Here is a 17,451-nt window from a genome sequence, read left to right on the forward strand (position 1 = left end):
GCATGGGTATATAAATTCTACAACAGTTAATTTTCTTTGGCAAAACTTATAAGCAGCCAGTGGACACAGTAAAAATGTTTCATTAACATGAACATAAAACATTTCTGACTCGAAAGGTTTTAATCAGTAAAATCAAACAAGCATATCAATACTCAATAAATTTAAAATTTTGCAAATGAGACTAAAACTAAGAACAATCATTATAACGACTGGCTCTTCACAGCTACCTGTTTTTCTCTATTAATTTTTGAGAATGGGTGTGGTTATTTTCTACTATTATGCGCTGGATGAACCTGCTTTGCTGACAGTACAGGGCTAATATTCAATTATCTTTATCATAACTTTATTTTACAGAAATACTATATAACAACATGTTTTTAAAGTTCAAAATAAGCTTCTAAATTATGATCCCAAATTAATGAACTCTGATTATAATGAAGATCTTTAAACCTATGTTGTAAATAAGATTATTAATCTAAATTTATCTTTTATTAAGATAGAACTGTTAGTGTATAAGATATATAACTTTATTTTTTTTAACATCTTTATTGGAGTGTAATTGCTTTACAGTGGTGTGTTAGTTTCTGCTGTATAACAAGGTGAATCAGTTATACATATACATATATCCCCATATCCCCTCCCTCTTGCGTTTCCCTCCCACTCTCCCTATTCCACCCCTCTAGGTGGACACAGAGCACCAAGGTGATCTCCCTGTGCTATGTGGCTGCTTCCCACTAGCTATCTATTTTACATTTGGTGGTGTATATATGTCCATGCCACTCTCTCACTTCATCCCAGCTTACCCTTCCCCCTCCCCGTGTCCTCAAGTCCATTCTCTAAGGTTGCATCTTTATTCCTGTCCTGACCCTAGGTTCTTCAGAACCATGTTTCTTTTATTTTTTAGATTCCATATATATGAGTTAGCATATGGTATTAATTTTTCTCTTTCTGACATACTTCACTCTGTATGACAGTCTCTACATTCATTCACCTCAATACAAATAACTCAATTTTGTTTCTTTTTATGGCTGAGTAATATTCCATTGTATATATGCGCCACATCTTCATTATCCATTCATCTGTCAATGGACACTTAGGTTGCTTCCATGTCCTGGCTATTGTAAAGAGTGCTGCAATGAACATTGTGGTACATGACTCTTTTTGAATTATGGTTTCCTCAGGGTAAGTGCACAGTAGTAGGATTGCTGGGTCATATGGTAGTTCTATTTGTAGTTTTTTAAGGAACCTCCATACTGTTTTCCACAGTGGTTGTACCCATTTACATTCCCACCAACAGTGCAAGAGTGTTCCCCTTTCTCCACACCCTCTCCAGCGTTTATTGTTTCAGATTTTTTGATGATGGCCATTCTGACTGGTCTGAGGTGACACCTCATTGTAGTTTTGATTTGCATTTCTCTAATGATGAGTGATGTTGAGCATCCTTTTATGTACTTGTTGGCAAGCTGTACATCTTCTTTGGAGAAATGTCTATTTCGGTCTTCTGCCCATTTTTGGATTGGGTTGTTTTTTGATATTGAGGTGATGAGCTGCTTGTATATTTTGGAGATTAATCATTCGTCAGCTGCTTCATTGGCAAATATTTTCTCCCATTCTCAGCACTGTCTTTTCGTCTTGTTTATGGTTTCCTTTGCTGTGCAAAAACTTGGAAGTTTCATTAGGTCCCATTTGTTTACTTTTGTTTTTATTTCCATTCCTCTAGGAGGTGGGTCAAAAAGGATCTTGCTGTGATCTATGTCATAGAGTGTTCTGCCTATATTTTCCTCTAAGAGTTTTATAGTGTCTGTCCTAACATTTAGGTCTTTAATCCATTTTGAGTTTATTTTTGTGTATGGTGTTAGGGAGTGTTGTAGCTTCGTTCTTTTACATGTAGCTGTCCAGTTTTCCCAGCACCACTTATTGAAGAGGTTGTCTTCTCCACTGTATATTATCTTTATCAAAGATAAGGTGATCATATGTACGTGGGTTTATCTCTGGGCATTCTATCCTGTTCCATTGATCTATACTTCTGTTTTTGTGCCAGTACCATACTGCCTTCATTATTGTAGCTTTGTACTATAGTCTGAAGTCAGGAAGCCTAAGTCCTACAGCTCTGTTTTCCTTTCTCAAGATTGCTTTGGCTATTCGGGGTCTTTCCTATTTCCATACACATTGTGAAACTCTTTGTTCTAGTTCTGTGAAAAATGCCATTGGTACTTTGACAGGGATTGCATTCAATCTGTAGATTGCTTGGGGTAGTAGAGTCATTTTCACAATGTTGATTCTTCCAGTCCAAGAACATGGTATATCGAGACTCTGGGAGGGCTCAGGCCAAGGAATACTTCCCAGAACTTCTGCTGCCAGTGTCCTTGTCCACACGGTGAGCCACAGCCATCCCTCGCCTGTGCCAAAGACCCTCCAACACTAGCAGGTCTTTCGCAAGGACGTGAGCCTCTGTCAACATCTGGCACTGTCATCCCTACCCAGAACCATACCCAGAGGCCTCAGGATATGACCACAGTACATCTGGCAGGAGCAGCAGAAGGCTCCTTTCCTGACACCCAAGGTAGCTTGAATAGCATGCCACAGAGGTGTTTATCCAGTGAACAACCTATATAGTCAGAAAACATATCTTCAGTAGTCTGTGTTTGAAAACATTAATATTCAAATGCAACAATATTGCATTGGTTTTCAATGTCTGGCTTTTTCTTGTAACCAGTGAGTCATCAAGGCTTGCAGTCCTTGCAGAGAAGTACACTAAAGATTAAGAATACTAAAGTTGGATCATCACGTCGCAGCGTTCTTCATCAAGATGCATCAGAAATATATCTACACATGGAACAACTCCTACAGAACACCTACTGAAGGCTGGAAGAAGACCTCAGACCTCCAAAAAGGCAAGAAACTCCCCACGTACCTGGGTAGGGCAAAAGAAAAAAGAATAAACAGAGACAAAAGAACAGGGACAGAACCTGCACCAGTGGGAGGGAGCTGTGAAGGAGGAAAGGTTTCCACACACTAGAAGCCCCTTCCCGGGCGGAGACTGCAGGTGGCAGAGGGGGAAAGCTTCGGAGCCACGGAGGAGAGCACAGCAACAGGAGGCAGAAGGCAAAGCAGAGAGGTTCCTGCACAGAGGATCAGTGCCGACCAGCAATCACCAGCCCGAGAGGCTTGTCTGCTCACCTACTGAGGCAGGCGGGGCTGGGAGCTGAGGCTCGGACTTTGGTCGGAGTGCAGGGAGAGAACTGGCGGCATGAACACAGCCTGAAGGGGTTAGTGCACCACAGCTAGACGGGAGGGAGTCCGGGGAAAAGTCTGGACCTGCCGAAGAGGCAAGAGACTTTTTCTTCCCTCTTTGTTTCCTGGTGCGCGAGGAGAGGGGATTAAGAGCGCTGCTTAAAGGAGCTCCAGAAATGGGCGCCAGCCGCGGCTACCAGCACGGACCCCAGAGACGGGCATTAGACGCTAAGGCTGCTGCTGCCGCCACCAAGAACCCTGTGTGCAAGCACAGGTCACTCTCCACAACTCCCTTCCGGGGAGCCTGTGCAGCCCGCCACTGCCACGGTCCCGGGATCCAGGAACAACTTCCCTGGGAGAACACATGGTGCGCCTCAGGCTGGTGCAACGTCACGCTGGCCTCTGCCACCACAGGCTCGCCCCGCACTCCATACCCCTTCCTCCCCCCAGCCTGAGTGAGCCAGGGCCCCCGAATCAACGGCTCCTTTAACCCTGTCCTGTCTGAGCGAAGAACTGATGCCCTCCGGCAACCTACATGCAGAGGCGGGGCCAAATCCAACGCTGAACACCAGGAGCTGTGTGAACAAAGAGGAGAAAGGGAAATCTCTCCCAGCAGCCTCAGAAGCAGCGGATTAAATCTCCACAATCAACTTGATGTACCCTGCATCTGTGGAATACCTGAATAGACAACGAATCATCCCAAATTGAGGAGGTGGACATTGAGAGCAAGATTTGGTATTTTTTCCTCTTTTCCTCTTTTTCTGGGTGTGTACGTGTATGCTTCTGTGTGAGATTTCGTCTGCATAGCTTTGCTTTCACCATTTGCCCTAGGGTTCTACCTGTCCGTTTTTTTTTTTTGCTTTTTTTAAATTTTACCTTACTTTATTTTATTTTCTTTTATATTCTTTCTTTCTTTCTTTCTTCCTTCCTTCCTCCATCCCTCCCTCCCTCCCTTCCTTCCTTTCTTTCTACTTGTTCTCCCTTTTATTCTGAGCCATGTGGATGAAAGGCTCTTCATGCTGCAGTCAGGAGTCAGTGCTGTGCCTCTGAGGTGGGAGAGCCAACTTCAGGACACTGGTCCACAAGAGACCTCCCAGCTCCACAAAACATCAAACGGCAAAAATCTCGCACAGATCTCCATCTCAACACCAACACCCAGCTTCACTCAACGACCAGCAAGCTACAGTGCTAGACACCCTATGCCAAACAACTAGCAAGACGGGAACACAACCCCACCCATTAGCAGAGAGGCTGCCTAAAATCATAATAAGGCCACAGACACCCCAAAACACACCACCAGACGTGGACCTGCCCACCAGAGAGACAAGATCCAGCCTCATCCACCAGAACACAGGCACTAGTCCCCTCCACCAGGAAGCCTACACAACCCACTGAACCAACCTTAGGCACTGGGGATAGACATCAAAAAATACAGGAACTACGAACCTGCAGCCTGCAAAAAGGAGACCCCAAACACAGTAAGATAAGAAAAATGAGAAGACACAAAAGCACACAGCAGATGAAGGAGCAAGTTAAAACCCACCAGACCTAACAAAAGAAGAGGAAAAAGGCAGTCTACCTGAAAAAGAATTCAGAATAGTGATAGTAAAGATGATCCAAACTCTTGGAAATAGAATAGATAAAATGCAAGAAACATTTAACAAGGACCTAGAAGAACTAAAGAGGAAACAAGCAATGATGAACAACACAATAAATGAAATTAAACATACTCTAGAAGGGATCAACAGCAGAATAACTGAGGCAAAAGAACGGATAAGTGACCTGGAAGCTAAAATAGTGGAATTAACTACTGAAGAGCAGAATAAAGAAAAAAGAATGAAAAGAACTGAGGACAGTCTCACAGACCTCTGGGACAACATTAAATGCACGAACATTCGAATTATAGGGGTTCCAGAAGAAGAAGAGAAAAAGAAAGGGACTGAGAAAATATTTGAAGAGATTACAGTTGAAAACTTCCCTAATATGGGAAAGGAAATAGTTAATCAAGTCCAAGAAGCACAGAGATTCCCATACAGGAGAAATCCAAGGAGAAACACGCCAAAACACATACTAATCAAACTATCAAAAATTAAATACAGGGCTTCCCTGGTGGCGCAGTGGTTGAGAGTCTGCCTGCCGATGCAGGAGACACGGGTTCGTGCCCCGGTTCGGGAAGATCCCACATGCTGCGGAGCGGCTGGGCCCGTGAGCCATGGCCGCTGAGCCTGCGCATCTGGAGCCTGTGCTCCGCAATGGGAGAGGCCACAACAGTGAGAGCCCGCGTACCGCAAAAAAAAAAAAAAAAAAATTAAATACAAAGAAAACATATTAAAGGCAGCAAGGGAAAAACAACAAATAACACACAAGGGAATCCCTGTAAGGTTAACAGCTGATCTTTCAGCAGAAACTCTGCAAGCCAAAAGGGACTGGCAGGACATATTTAAAGTGATGAAGGAGAAAAACCTACAACCAAGATTACTCTACCCAGCAAGGATTTCATAGAGATTTGAGAGAGAGAGAGAGACTTCAGCACCACCAAACCATCTTTACAACAAATGCTAAAGGATCTTTTCTAGGCAAGAAACACAAGAAAAGGAAAAGACCTATAATAACATACCCAACACAATTTTTCTTAATTGTTTCTTCCCATTTTCTCATGGGAATAGGAAAAAAGATATCAATAATTACCTTAAATGTAAATGGATTAAATGCTCCCACCAAAAGACACAGACTGGCTGAATGGATACAAAAACAAGACCTATATATATATGCTGTCTACAGGACACACACTTCAGACCTAGGGACACATACAGACTGAAAGTGAGGAGATGGAAAAAGATATTCCATGCAAATGGAAACCAAAAGAAAGCTGGAGTAACAATTCTCACATCAGACAAAATATACTTTAAAATAAAGAATATTACAAGAGACAAAGAAGGACACTACATAATAATCAAGGGATTGATCCAAGAAGAAGATATAACAATTATAAATAACATTAGGAACAAGACAAAGTTGCCCACTCTCACCACTCTTATACAACATAGTTTTGGAAGTTTTCCACAGCCATCAGAGAAGGAAAGGAAATAAAAGGAATCCAAATCCGAAAAGAAGTAGTAAGGCTGTCACTGTTTGCAGATGACATGATACTATAAATAGAGAATCCTAAAAATGCTACCAGAAAACTACTAGAGCTAATCAATGAATTTGGTAAAGATAATTATAACACTGATGAAAGAAATTAAGGAGGACGACACAAATAGATGGAGAGATATACCATGTTCCTGGATTGGAAGAATCAACATTGTGAAAATGACTCTACTACCCAAAGCAATCTACAGATTGAATACCAGCAATCCCACTACTAGGCATATACCCTGAGAAAAACCATAATTCAAAAAGAGTCATGTACCAAAATGTTCATTGCAGCTCTATTTACAATAGCCAGGAGATGGAAACAACCTAAGTGTCCATTATCAGATGAATGGATAAAGAAGATGTGGCACATACATACAATGCAATATTACTCAACCATAAAAAGAAACGAAATTGAGCTATTTATAAGGCGGTGGATGGACCTAGAGTTTGTCATACAGAGTGAAGTAAGTCAGAAAGAGAAGGACATATACCGTATGCTGACACATATATATGGAATAAGAAAAAAAAAATTCATGAAGAACCTAGCGGTAAGACGGGAATAAAGACACAGATCTACCAGAGAATGGTCTTGATGATATGGGGAGAGGGAAGGGTAAGCTGTGACAAAGTGAGAGAGTGGCATGGACATATATACACTACAAACATAAAATAGATAGCTAGTGGGAAGCAGCTGCACAGCACAGGGAGATCAGCTCGGTGCTTTGTGACCACCTAGAGGGGTGGGATAGGGAGGTTGGGAAGGAGGGAGATGCAAGATGAAAGAGATATGGGAACGTATGTATATGTATAACTGATTCACTTTGTTATAAAGCAGAAACTAACACACCATTGTAAAGCAATTATACTCCAATAAAGATGTTAAAAAAAAAAAAGAACATGGTATATCACTCCATCAGTTTTTATCATCTTTAATTTTTTTCATCAGTGTCTTATAGTTTTCTGCATACAGGTCTTTTGTCTCCTTAGATAGGTTTATTCCTAGGTATTTTATTCTTTTTGTTGCAATGGCAAATGGGAGTGTTTCCTTAATTTCTCTTTCAGATTTTTCATCATTAGTGTATAGGAATGCAAGAGATTTCTGTGCATTAATTTTGTATCCTGCTACTTTACCAAATTCATTGATTAGCTCTAGTAGATTACTGGTAGAATCTTTAGGATTCTCTGTGTATGGTATCATGTCATCTTCAAACAGTGACAGCTTTACTTCTTCTTTTCCAATTAGGATTTCTTTTATTTGTTTTTCTTCTCTGATGGCTGTGGCTAAAACTTCCAAAACTATGTTGAATAATAGTGGTGAGAGTGGGCACCCTTGTCTTGTTCCTGATCTTAGTGGAAATGCTTTCAGTTTTTCACCATTGAGAACAATGTTGGCTGTGGTTTTGTCATATATGGCCTTTATTATGTTGAGTTAAGTTCCCTCTATGTCTACTTTCTGGAGCGTTTTTAACATAAACTGATGTTGAATTCTGTCAAAAGCTTTTTCTGAATCTATTGAGATGATGATAAGGTTTTTCTCCTTCAATTTTTAATATGGTGTAACACATTGATTGATTTGTGTATATTGAAGAATCCTTGCATTCCTGGGATAAAGCCCACTTGATCATGGTGCATGATCCTTTTAATGTGCTGTTGGATTCTGTTTGCTAGTATTTTGTTGAGGATTTTTGCATCTATGTTCATCAGTGATATTGGCCTAGAGTTTTCCCTCTGTGTGACAACTTTGTCTGGTTTTGGTATCAGGGTGATATGGTGGCCTCATAGAATGAGTTTGGGAGTGTTCCTCCCTCTGCGATATTTTGGAAGAGTTTGATAAGGATAGGTGTTAGCTGTTCTCTAAATATTTGATAGAATTCACCTGTGAAGCCATCTGGTCCTGGGCTTTTGTGTGTTGGAATATTTTTAATCACTGTCTCAATTTCAGTGCTTGTGATTGGTCTGTTCATATTTTACTTCTTCCTGGTTTAGTCTCAGAAGACTGTTTTTCTAAGCCTTTGTCCACTTCCTCCAGGTTGCCCATTTTATTGGCATAAAGTTGCTTGTAGTAATCTCTCATGATCGTTTTGTATTTCTAGTGTCAGTTGTTACTTCTCCTTTTTCATTTCTAATTCTATTTATTTGAGTCTTCTCCCTTTTTTTCTTGATGAGTCTGGCTAATGGTTTATCAATTTTATCTTCTGAAAGAACCAGCTTTAGATTTATTGATATTTGCTATTGCTTGCTACTTTTCCTTTTCATTTATTTCTGATCTGATCTTTATGATTTCTTTCCTTCTGGTAATTTTGGGGTTTTTTTGGTTCTTCATTTAGTGCTTTAGGTGTAAGGTTAGGTTGTTTATTTGAGATGCTTCTTGTTTGTCGAGGTAGGAATGTATCACTATAAACTTCCCTCTTAGAACTGCTTTTGTTGCATCCCATAGGATTTGGGTCATCATGTTTTCATTGTCATTTGTCTCTAGGTATTTTTTGAGTTTCTCTTTGATTTCTTCAGTGAGCTCTTGGTTATTTAGTAGTGTACTGTTTACCCTCCACGTGTTTGTATTTTTTACAGATTTTTTCCTGTAATTGATATCTAGTCTCATAGCGTTGTGGTCTAAAGATATATTTGATATGATGTCACTTTTCTTCAATTTAGCAAGGCTTGATTTATGTGTGGCCCAAGATATGATCTATCCTGGAGAATGTTCCATGAGCACCTGAGAAGAAAGTGTATTTTGTTGGTTTTGGATGGAATGTCCTGTAAATATCAATTAAGTCCATCTTGTTTAATGTATCATTTAGAGCTTGTGTTTCATTATTTTCATTTTGGATGATCTATCCATTGGTGAAAGTGGGGTGTTAAAGTACCCTTCTATTATTGTGTTACTGTCAATTTCCCCTTTTATGGCTTTTAGTATTTGCCTTATGTATTGAGGTGTTCCTATGTTTGGGTGCATAAATATTTACAATTGTTATTTCTTCTTCTTGGATTGATCCCTTGATCATTATGTAGCATCTGTCTTAGTCTCTTGTAATAGTCTTTATTTTAAAGTCTATTTTGTCTGATATGAGAATTGCTACTCCAGCTTTCTTTTGATTTCCATTTGCATTGAATATCTTTTTCCATCTCCTCACTTTCAGTCTGTATGTGTCCCTAGGTCTGAAGTGTGTCTCTTGTAGACAGAATATATACGGGTCTTGTTTTATTATCCTTTTGGGCAGTCTGTGTTTTGATTGGAGCACTTAATCCATTTACATTTAAGGTAGTCCTCGATATGTATGTTCCCATTACCATTTTCTTAATTGTTTTGAGTTTGTTATTGTAGGTCTTTTCCTTGTCTTCTTTTTCCTGCCTAGAAAAGTTCCTTTAGCATTTGTTGTAAAGCTGGTTTGGTGGTGCTGAACTCTCTTAAATTTTGCTTGGCTGTAAAGGTTTTAATTTCTCTGTCAAATCTGAATGAGATCCTTGCTGGGTAGTGTAATCTTGGTTGTAGGTTTTTCCCTTTCATCACTTAAAATATGTCCTGCCACTCTCTTCTAGCTTGCAGAGTTTTGGCTGAAAGATCAGCTGTTCACCTTATGGAGATTCCCTTGTATGTTATTTGTTGATTTTCCCTTGCTTCTTTTAGTATTTTTTTCTTTGTATTTAATTTTTGCTAGTTTGATTAATATGTGTCTTGGCGTGTTTCGCCTTGGATTTATCCTGTATGGAACTCTGCGCTTCCTGGACTTGATTAACTATTTCCTTTACCATATTAGGAAAGCTTTCAACTATAATCACTTCAAATATTTTCTTAGTCTCTTTATTTTTCTCTTCTTCTTCTGGGACCCCTACAATTCGAATGTTCGTGCATTTACTGTTGTCCCAGATGTCTGTGATACTGTCCTGAATTCTTTTTTTTCTTTTTTCTTTAGTTTGTTCTACAGTAGTTATTTCCACTGTTTTATCTTTCAAGTCACTTATCCGTTCTTCTGCCTCAGTTATTGTGCTATTGAGTCTTTCCAGAGAATTTTTAATTTCATTTATTGTGTTGTTCCTCATTGTCTGTTTGCTGTTTAGTTCTTCTAGGTCCTTGTTAAACGTTTCTTGTATTTTCTCCATTCTATTTTGAAGATTTTGGATCATCTTTACTATCATTACTCTGAAATATTTTTCAGGTAGACTGCCTATTTTCTCTTCATTTGTTTGGTCTGGTGGATTTTTACGTTGCTCCTTCATCTGCTGTGAATTTCTCTGTCTTCTCATTTTGCTTAACTTACTGCGTTTGGGGTCTCCTTTTCACAGGCTGCAGGTTCATAGTTCCCATTGTTTTTGGTGTCTGCTCCCAGTGGGTAAGGTTGGTTCAGTGGCTTGTGTAGGCTTTCTGGTGGAGGGGACTGGTGCCTGTGTTCTGGTGGATGAGCCTGGATGTTGCATTTCTCATGGGCAGGACCATGTCTATTGGTATGTTTTGGGGTTTCTCTGAACTTATGATTTTAGGCAGCCTCCCTGCTAATGGGTGGGGTTGTGTTCCTCTCTTGCAAGCTTTTTGGCATAGGGTGACTAGCACTGTAGCTTGCTGGTCATTGAGTGGAGCTGGGTCTTACGTTGAGGTGGATATCTCTGGGAGAGCTTTCACCATTTGATATTACGTGTGGCTGGGAGGTCTCTGGTGGTCCAATGTCCTGACCTCAGCTCTCCCACGTCAGAGGCTCAGGCCTGACACCCAGCCTGAGCACCAAGACCCTGTCAGCTACAGGGCTCAGAAGAAAAGGGAGAACAAAAGGAAGAAAAAAATAAAATAAAATAAAATAAAGTTATTAAAATAAAAGATAAAGAAAATATTTTTTAAAACAAAAAAATTAAAAAGTAATAAAAGAAAAAGAAAGAAGAGAACCAATCCAAAAAACAAATCCACCAATGATAACAAGCGCTAAAAACTATACTAAAAAAAAAACAAAAAAACGGACAGATAGGACTCTAGGACAAATGGTAAAATCAAAGCTGTACAGAGAAAATCACACCAAGAAGCATGCACCCACACATTCATAGAAAGAGAAAAAGGAAAACACACACACACACACACACACACACACACATATATATAAAGGAAGAGAGCAACCAAATCAATAAACAAATCTAGCAATGATAATAAGCTCTAAATGCTAAACTAAGATAAACATAAAACTAGAGACAAATTAGATGCAGAAAGCAAATCCCAAGTCTACAATTGCTCCCAAAGTCCACTGTCTCAATTTTGGGATGATTCGTCATCTATTCAGGTATTCCACAGATGCAGGTACATCAAGTTGATTGTGGAGATTTAAACCGCTGCTCCTGAGGCTGCTGGGAGAAAGTTGCCTTTCTCTTCTTTGTTTGCACAGCTCCTGATGTTCAGGTTTGGGTCTGGCCCCGCCTCTGCATGTAGGTCGCCCTCTGACATCTGTTTTTCGCCCAGATAGGATGGGGTTAAAGTAGCAGCTGATTCGGGGGCTCTGACTCACTCAGGCCAGGAGCAGGGAGGGATACGGAATGTGGGGTGAGCCTGTGGTGGTAGAGGCCCTTGTGACGTTGCAACAGCCTGAGGTGTGCCGTTTGTTCTCCCAGGGAGGTTGTCCCTGGATCACGGGATCCTGGCAGTGGCGGGCTGCACAGGCTTCTGGGAGGGGAGGTGTGGATAGTGACCTGTGCTTGCACACAGGATTCTTGGTGGCTACAGTAGCAGCCTTAGCATATCATGCCTGTCTCTGGTGTCTGCACTGATAGCCGTGGCTTGCATCCATCTCTGGAGCTCGTTTAGGCGGTGATCTGAAGCCCCTCTCCCCGCACACCTCGAAACAATGGTCTCTTGCCTCTTAGGCAGGTCCAGACTTTTTCCTGGACTCCCTCCCGGCTAGCTCTGATGCACTAGCCCCCTTCAGGCTGTGTTCACACAGCCAACCCCAGTCCTCTCCCTGGTATCTGACCTCTGAAGCCCGAGCCTCAGCTCCCAGCCTCCACCCGCCCTGGCAGGTGAGCAGACAATCCTGTCAGGCTGGTCATTGCTGGTTGGCAGGGTTTCTCTGTGTGGGAATCTCTCCGCTTTGTCCTCTGCATCCCTGTTGCTGCGCTGTCCTCTGTGGCTCCGAAGCTTCCCCACTGCCTACTCCCCGTCTCCACCACTGACGGGGCTTCCTAGTGTGTGGAAACTTTTCCTCCTTCACAGCTCCCTCCCAGAGGTGCAGGTACTGTCCGTATTCTTTTGACTCTGTTTTTTCTTCTTTTTTTGCCCTACCCAGGTACGTTGGGAGTTTCTTGCTTTTGGGGAAGTCTGAGGTCTTCTTCCAGGGCTCAGTAGGTGTTCTGTATGAGTTGTTCCACATGTAGATGTATTTTTGATGTATTTGTGGGGAGGAAGGTGATCTCCATGCCTTACTCCTCCACCATCTTGAAGGTCCCTCCAAGAAATGTAACTTTAATGTTCTATATATGTTCATACAATAAGTTGCTAATCTATGAAAAGGTAATTTTCTGGTGTGAAATTTGGGATTTCTCCTATGTTCATAACTTACCTCATGTAATTTTTTAATAGACTATTGTTTAAGAGCAGTTTAGGTTCACAGCAATTGAGGGGAAGTTACAGACTTCTCCTATACTTCCGGCCCCCATACATACATTGCCTTCCCCATTATCAACATCCCACGATGGAGTGGTACACTTGTTAAAATTTACGTACCTACATCACACAATATTATCACCTAGAGGCGATAGTTTTCATTAGAGTTCACTCTTGGTGTTGTACATTTTATGGGTTTGGATAAATTTATAATGATATATATCCACCATTATAGTATCATATAAAGTAGTTTCACTGTTCTAAAAATTTTCTATGCTTTGCCTATACTTATTCATCTCTCTCTCCTCCTTAAGGCCTTGTAACTACTGATCTTTTTACTGTCTCCATAGTTTGCCTTTTCCAGAATGTCATATAGCTGCAATCATATGTTATGTAACCTGTTCAGACTGGCTTCTTTAATTTAGTGATATGCATTTAAGTTTCCCCCATGTCTTTTCATGGTGACGTAGCTCATTTCTTTTAAGTGCTGAATAATATTCTATTGTTTGGATGTACCAGTTTATTTACCCATCACCAACTGAAGGACATCTTGGTTGCTTCCAAGTTTTGGCAATTATGACAAAGCCTGCTATAATATAAACATCCATGTGCAGGATTTTTGTAAACATAAGTTTTCAACTCCTTTGGCTAAATACAGAGGAATGCAATTGTTGGATCCTATGGTAAGAGTATATTTACTTTTATAAGACAACAGCAAACTCCCTTCAAAAGTGGCTGTACCATTTTGCATTCCTACCAGCAATGAATGAGAGTTCCTATTGCTCTTTGTCAGCATATGGTAGTGTCAGTGTTCTGGATTTTGGCCATTGTAATATGTATATCTGGCACTTATTTGGTGTGACGAGTGGTATCTCATTGTTGTTTTAATTTGGATTTTTACATTGGATTTGGAGTATATTTTCATTTACTTATTTGTCATCTGTAAATCTTTGGTGAGGTGTCTGTTAAGGTCTTTGGCTCAATTTTTTAAATCAAGTTGTTTTCTTACTGTTGAGTTTTAAGGATTCTTTGTATATTTTGGGTAATAGTCCTTTATTAGATATGGGTTTTTTTTGTAAATATTTTCTCCCAATATATGATTTCAATTTTCATTTTCTTTATAATTTTTTTTTTTTTTTTTGCAGTACGCGGGCCTCTCACTGCTGTGGCCTCTCCCGTGGCGGAGCACAGGCTCCGGACGCTCAGGCTCAGCGGCCATGGCTCATGGGCCCAGCCGCTCCGTGGCACGTGGGATCTTCCTGGACCGGGGCACGAACCCGTGTCCCCTGCATCGGCAGGCGGACTCTCAACCACTCCGCCACCAGGGAAGCCCCAATTTTCATTTTCCTGATAGTGTCTTTCACAGAGCAGAAAAATTTAATTTTAATGAAGTCCAACACACCAGTTGTTTCTTTCATGGATTATACCTTTGGTGTTGTATCTAAAAGCTCATTGCCAAACCCAAGATTATCTAGATTTTTCTCCTATGTTATCTTCTAGGAGTTTTATAGTTTTGCATTTTACATTTAGATCTGTGACCCATTTTGAATTAATTTTTATGTAAGTTCTCTATCCAGATTCATTCATGTGAGTACCTAATTGTTCTAGCACCATTTGTTAAAAGAAGACTATCTTTGTTCCATTGTATTACCTCTGCTCCTTTGTCAAAGATCAGCTAACTGTATTCATGTAGCTCTATTTCCGGGTTCTGTTCCATTGATCTATTTGTCTGTTGTTTCACTGATAACACCCTGTCTTGGTTACTGTAGGTTTCAAGTAAGTCTTGAAGTGCAGTACAGTGTCAGTCCTCCGACTTTGTTCTTCGTCTTCAATGTTGTATTGACTATTCTAGGTCTTTTGCCTCTCCATTCAAACTTTAGAGTCAGTTTGCTAATATCCACAAAATAACCTGGTGGGATTTCAATTGGAATTGCACTAGATCTATAGATCAAGTTGGGAAGAAAAGACATCTTGACAATATTGAGTCTTTTTATCCATGAACATGGGCTATCCTCATTTATTTAGTTCTTCTTTGCTGTTTTTCATCAGAGTTTTGTAGTTTTCCTCATATCTATTTGGTTAGATTTACACCTAACTATTTAATTTTGGGGGTGCTAATGCAAATGACAATGTGTAAATGACACTGTGTTTTCAATTTCAAATTCCACTTGTTTATTGCTGGTATATAGGAAAGCAATTGACTTTTGTATATTAACCTTGTATCCTACAACCTTGTTATAATCACTTCTTTGTTCCAGGGTTTTTAGTTTTTTATTCTTTTGGACTTTTTACATAGATAATCATGTTATCTGAAAACAAATTCTTCTTTCCCAACCTGCATACCTTTTACTTCCTTTTTTTGGGGGGGGGGGTCAAACTGCATTAGCTAGTACTTCCAGTATGATCTTGAAAAGCAGTGGTGAGAGGGGACACCCTTGCCTTGTTCCTGATCTTAGTGGGAAAGCTTTCAGTTCCACAGCTGTAGATTTTTTATAGATATTCTTTACAAAACTGAGGAAGTTTCCCTTTGTTCCTAGTTTACTGAGATTTTTTTTATCATGAATGGGTGCTGTATTTTGTCAAATGCTTTTTCTGCATCTATGATATGATTCCCAAATGATTTTTAATGTAGATATTAATAATAAGGTTAGATCACACTTCTGGGTCTGGTGAGTAGCATATAAAGAAAGATATGTTATAAATGTGTTATGCATCTCTCTTTATCTAACCCACCATATAACTGCCAAACGACAATGGTTGAATATTTACTTAACCTGAGATAACAAAGTTAAAATGAGACAGAAAAGTAGAAACCTTTAAGGAGAAATATAAGAATTCTATCAGAAATACACTAAAAACTAAAGCAAACATTTAAAATTACTATTAAAAGCTTTTCAGATATTAATCACCACCAATATTCCTACCTTTTGGACAAGAAATGACCAAATGATACTAGAAATTTTTTCAAGAACTCATGGAGTGCTTCTAAAATCGTATCCTCATAGTGTACCATAAAGAAAGTCTCAACAAATATTAAGAATCAATATCATATAGACCATGATCTGTGGTCTCTATTTAACCAGATTAGAAATTAGTAATAATAAGGAGCCTAAATACCCATGTATTGGGGAATTTGAAATTAGACTTCTAAAAAATTCATGGATCAAAAAATAGATCATAATGAATGTTTCATTTTACATGTATAAATTTGGGCATTTATAACCAATCCTCTCCCTCATTTGCTGTAGATTAGCAAAAAACCTCTGCTACTTGGCAGAAGTAAAACCTTGAGTATTTGAAGAGAAACATATGCTGCATACGTTGCTCTCCAAAGCGAGATATGTGGCTTGAGACAGACTCCCTCTGGCCTTTTCTTAAACCTATCCAAAAAATCTACACATTAACCTAAAATACAAGACTTTATCCTTCCTGCAAGCACAACTTAGCTTTGGGTTAGCTAAAGTATGCTTAACTTCCCTCCCTGACTTCATGTTTAGTGCATAGGTGGTAAAATTGGTAATGAAGAATAGAAATAAATAGTCAACATTAGGTTATTATGCCTCAAACTGTAGTCTGAGTTCCCTGAGAAAATCTGCTTTTTAAAGTAGCTGAACATGTCTTTCTTCAAATATACCTCTAAATCCTTAATATTTCAAACACTTCAATTAGTACAGTTTTTTTCACCAAACCAACATGACATCAGATAATATTTAATATCTTTAGAAAAATCCACTTAGCTATGAGTTACAAATGTTTTACTATAAATCCTAAGAAGCACATTCTGTAATAATCTGAAATTATGTCTTCTTTTTACTCTAAAGTGAGTTTACATAGCTCTGGTTGTTACACAGCTAAGAGTTATTTTTAAAATCCCTGCAGGTCTTACCTAGTACACATTCCTAAATAGAAATAAATAATGTTCTTGTCCCTCCAGAGTTTATAATTTATTAAATAATCCTAGACTGGGGTAAAACCCCTCTTCTTCAAAGTTGTAAATCTTTTGATAGCTAAATCAGTCCATGTAAGAGAACAAGCGAAATAGCAAGGTGACAGAAGAGGAAGTAAAACTGAAAAACAACAAACAATTAGACATGACTAATTGGCCACACTGCATCCCATTAATTTTACTTAAAGTTCCTATAGTGTTAGAACAAATGACATTAAACAACCAAAGAGTAACACTGTTTCTTGTTCTAAAACTCTCAGGACCCACATACAATAACTAAGGTCTCATCATGTACACTGGTTTGTAGAATGTGGAAAAGATGTGATCATTCTTTCAGAGGTGTTTAAATATCAATAAGTCAATAAGGATTTATTGAAAACATACTGTGCAAAATAGTGTATTAGGCAATGGGGAAAATAAAGGAAAACATAAGACTCTCCTACCTTGAAGTGCTTACAATCTACTTGGGAAGATAAGATTTTCATGAAGAAAGACAGAGGGAGAGGGAGGGACTGAGAAGGAAGACAAGGAGACAGAGAAAGAGAGGCGTAATACAATGTAT

The 17,451-nt window shown here is 39.5% G+C and overlaps 1 protein-coding gene across 1 annotated transcript in view; it reads right to left on the reverse strand.

Moving 5' to 3' along the window:
- Positions 1 to 17,451, reverse strand: part of SCLT1 (sodium channel and clathrin linker 1) — a 254,147-nt gene that overhangs the window by 92,217 nt on the left and 144,479 nt on the right. The gene's annotated exons all lie outside the window — the stretch shown is intronic.

The sequence above is a fragment of the Neophocaena asiaeorientalis genome, unplaced genomic scaffold (genome assembly GCF_003031525.2).
Source record: "Neophocaena asiaeorientalis asiaeorientalis breed wild unplaced genomic scaffold, Neophocaena_asiaeorientalis_V1.1 scaffold65, whole genome shotgun sequence".
NCBI lineage: Eukaryota > Metazoa > Chordata > Mammalia > Artiodactyla > Phocoenidae > Neophocaena > Neophocaena asiaeorientalis.